At 46.8% G+C, this 4,124-nt stretch overlaps 1 protein-coding gene across 1 annotated transcript in view; it reads right to left on the bottom strand.

Annotated features, from left to right (window-relative positions):
• LOC122539526 (selenoprotein P-like) overlaps nucleotides 1-4,124 on the bottom strand; it is a 128,002-nt gene that overhangs the window by 10,512 nt on the left and 113,366 nt on the right. The gene's annotated exons all lie outside the window — the stretch shown is intronic.

The raw sequence follows: 4,124 nt of genomic DNA, 5'->3' as shown, positions 1-4,124 counted from the left end.
TGATTCACCCGAGGGGTTAGGGTCTGGGATGTACTGTCTGAGAGTGTGGAGGAAACTTGAGAACTTAAAGATTTTAAAGTGAATTGGATCTTTATCTAAAAGGAAAACATTTGCAGGGCAATAGGAAAATGATGAAGGGAGCAGTAATATTTCCATCAGGGACCAGCTCAGTCATGGTGGTTTGAATGGCCTCAGTCTGTGCTGTAACCATTCTATTGGTGTGCCAAGGTTGCGTGCCCATGTCCCAAGGGAAAGCTACAATCATGTCAAAGAATGGCCACGGGTCAGGGTATTTAGGGATGGAGAACTGCACTGACAGTGGGTCATAGAGTCATAGAGATGTACAGCACAGAAATACACCATTCAGTCCAACCCGTCCATGCTGAGAGATATTCTAACCTAATCTAGTGCCATTTGTCAGCATTGGCCCATATTCAAATGCCCATTCATTCCTATCCATATACCCATTCAGATGCCTTTTAAATGTTGTAATTGTACCAGCCTCCACCACTTCCTCTGGCAGCTCATTCCATATACACACCACCCTCTGAGTGAAAAAATTGCCCCTTAGGTCCCTTTTAAATCTTTCCCCTCTCACCTTAAAGCTATGCCCTCTAGTTCTGGACTCCCCAACTCTGGGGCAAAAACCTTGTCTATTTGCCGATTTGTCCTATCCATGCTCCTCATGATTTTGTAAACTTCCATAAGGTCACCCCACCCCAGCCTCCGATGCTCCAGGGAAAACAGCCCCAGCCTATTCAGCCTCTTCCGATAGCTCAAACCCTCCAGCCCTGGCAACATCCTTGTAAATCTTTTATGAAGCCTTTCAAGTTTCACAACATCTTTCCTGTAGGAGGAAGACCAGAATTGAACCAGTATTCCATAAGTGGCCTAACCAATGTCCTGTACAGCTGCAACATGACTTCACAACTCAATGCACTGACTAATAAAGACAAGCATACCAGATTGCAATGTTAAATGCCCCTACTTCTGTGGCCCCACAAGAAAAGCATTTTTATATTCCCTTTTGCTTGCAGTCTCCATTGGAGAAATAGATATTGAAGAAATGTATGTCATTAGTGTATGGTGAAGTATGTTGGTATATAGGGAATGTAGGATGAAGCAATAAAGATGAACAATTGCCCTCACTGACTATTGTCTATTGTCTATTATTGTGGATGATCAGCCATGATCATAATGAATGGTGGTGATGGCTCGAAGGGCTGACTGGCCTACTCCTGCACCTATTGTCTATTGTCTATTGCTGCTGTGCCCCAACAAACGCGCTCTCTTGCTCACAAGAAACTGCTTTGAACTCAAACCTAAACTGAACCAGGCAAAAATAAACAGAAAATCGTGCACTTCAGATGGAGCAAGGTCACGTTGTGGGGGAAATTTAATGCATCACATATGGACCCTTCTTGAACTTGCCATATGTTTCCAACACATTCTGATTCTTAAATGCAAATTTCCAACATCTGAAATATTTTGCTTTTTTTAATCCTATAGAAAGATTCATTTAAATATTGCATTTTTGTGCACATTCAGAAAATGTTGATGCATGATATGCTGCGTGGCTTTAAATTATGCTAATTTCCAATACAAATTATCCATTGATTGTAGCAGTATGTGAAACTGATATGTTGAAATGTGCGGTGCTGGAAAAGCACAGCAGGCCAGGCAGCATCCGAGGAGCAGGAGAATTGACGTTTCGGGCACTGTGAAACTGATAATCCAAGATGCTTACACGCTGACCTTAAAAGGAGGCAAGTGACAGTTACTAACAATAGGGCACTGGAGCATGCTAGCCATCATTGTTAGTGCTGGACATTGTGTTTGGAAGGGTGGCAATTAGTATTGACAACAAAAGATACCACAAAGTTATTCTGAATATTTACTCGCAGCGGTGCAACATGGTTATTGGGTCTGGTGGAGTCCTGGCCTCCAAAAAATGGCAAAAATATATTGAGGAGATAAAGCAAAGGGTTTTGAGAAAGTGTTGATTCAGTGTGGAGGAAGAAAGAAATAGAAGTCCCTGGAACTGAGTTTTTATGTTCTTGGTAAATGTTGATTCATATTGACCTGTTTCATCGTCACCAACCGACCCATGAATGTATGTTCCCTCCTTTCTTATCGTGGTCACCCTGGAGTGTGAGTGACATTCTGTTGCTAGAATGCAAACCAGATGTGATTGATCATATGTACCCATGTTATATTTTAATGTATCTTGATTATGACTGTTTTGTTATTGTTCTGAATTCAGATCAAAAATTCGTAAATGTGTTCCTATTTTTCTGGATCCTGACCAAGAGTCTGATATTTAATTGCCTTCACTAATTCAGTTTGAGACTTTCAATTAAATGCTTTGTTTTGGGGAAGGAAGAGCTGTTCTCTTTTTGCTGTATCATTTTCCAAAGTGTGTCTTGTTGGAGTGAAGTTAATAAGTCTGCTGGGAGACTGTTGGAAATGAGGGAGTTTAAGTCAGGTTTTGTGTAGATTCCTCACATAAAATTGAGACAAGCCAGAATTTAAACAAACTCTCAAACCAATTCCACTCATCAGATTCCTATTTCTTTTTTGATAAATTCAAAGTAGATAATTCATTCATTTATTTTTAAGACAATATCTATACTTTGTGTTGGTTTATAATCCTTGGTTTTAAAACCACAAACAAGCATCAAGAAACTGTTTTTATGACAAAACTACCCCATGTTTATTCTATTTTTAAGAATCCTTTTTTTGTAAAATGTTTAGAGTTGTTTCTGTTTGCTTTCTGCAATTGGCATTTAGAGCCATTTTTATATTTGAGCTGAGCAATTGTGTCCAATTATGTGTCAAAATTGCAAGTTTTTTTTAGTTTAACTCAGTTCTTCGTTTTCCACAGTGGAATGTTTGAATGATTAGAAAGGCCATTTGATAGGGTCCGATGTAGCTCAGAGACTAACTGCTTGGAGAACTGTGGCATCTAGCTGAGCAAAGGCTGAAACGGTTTCAGATTTGATCCATGATGAGAGGTGACTGATCTGAACTGAAACAGCATTATGTTGGAAGCACGACAATGAGGGAGTTGGCAAATGATTAAAAGAAGGATGAGCTGCAGCCCTCGGCTGTGACAGTGCATGGAGCAGGGACACCCGGCTGTGCCAGTGCCCGGAGCAGGGACCCCCGGCTGTGGCAGTGCCTGGAGCAGGGACCCCCGGCTGTGACAGTCCATGGAGCAGGGACTCCCGGCTGTGACAGTCCATGGAGCAGGGACTCCCGGCTGTGCCAGTGCCCGGAGCAGGGACCCCGCTGTGCCAGTGCGTGGTGCAGGGACTCCCGGCTGTGGCAGTGCGTGGAGCAGGGACCCCCGGCTGTGCCAGTGCCCGGAGCAGGGACCCCCGGCTGTGACAGTGCGTGGAGCAGGGACTCCCGGCTGTGGCAGTGCGTGGAGCAGGGACACCCGGCTGTGACAGTCCATGAAGCAGGGACCCCCGGCTGTGTCAGTGCGTGGTGCAGGGACCCCCGGCTGTGCCAGTGCGTGGAGCAGGGACTCCCGGCTGTGCCAGTGCGTGGTACAGGGACTGCCGGCTGTGACAGTGCATTGGGCAGGGACTCCCGGCTGTGACAGTGCATTGGGCAGGGACTCCCGGCTGTGACAGTGCATTGGGCAGGGACTCCCGGCTGTGACAGTGCATTGGGCAGGGACTCCCGGCTGTGACAGTGCATTGGGCAGGGACTCCCGGCTGTGACAGTGCATTGGGCAGGGACTCCCGGCTGTGACAGTGCATTGGGCAGGGACTCCCGGCTGTGACAGTGCATTGGGCAGGGACTCCCGGCTGTGACAGTGCATTGGGCAGGGACTCCCGGCTGTGACAGTGCATTGGGCAGGGACTCCCGGCTGTGACAGTGCATTGGGCAGGGACTCCCGGCTGTGACAGTGCATTGGGCAGGGACTCCCGGCTGTGACAGTGCATTGGGCAGGGACTCCCGGCTGTGACAGTGCATTGGGCAGGGACTCCCGGCTGTGACAGTGCATTGGGCAGGGACTCCCGGCTGTGACAGTGCATTGGGCAGGGACTCCCGGCTGTGACAGTGCATTGGGCAGGGACTCCCCGCTGTGCCAGTGCGTGGAGCAGGGGCTC

Source organism: Chiloscyllium plagiosum, chromosome 2 (genome assembly GCF_004010195.1).
Source record: "Chiloscyllium plagiosum isolate BGI_BamShark_2017 chromosome 2, ASM401019v2, whole genome shotgun sequence".
NCBI lineage: Eukaryota > Metazoa > Chordata > Chondrichthyes > Orectolobiformes > Hemiscylliidae > Chiloscyllium > Chiloscyllium plagiosum.
This window is presented reverse-complemented; position numbering and strand designations above follow the sequence as displayed.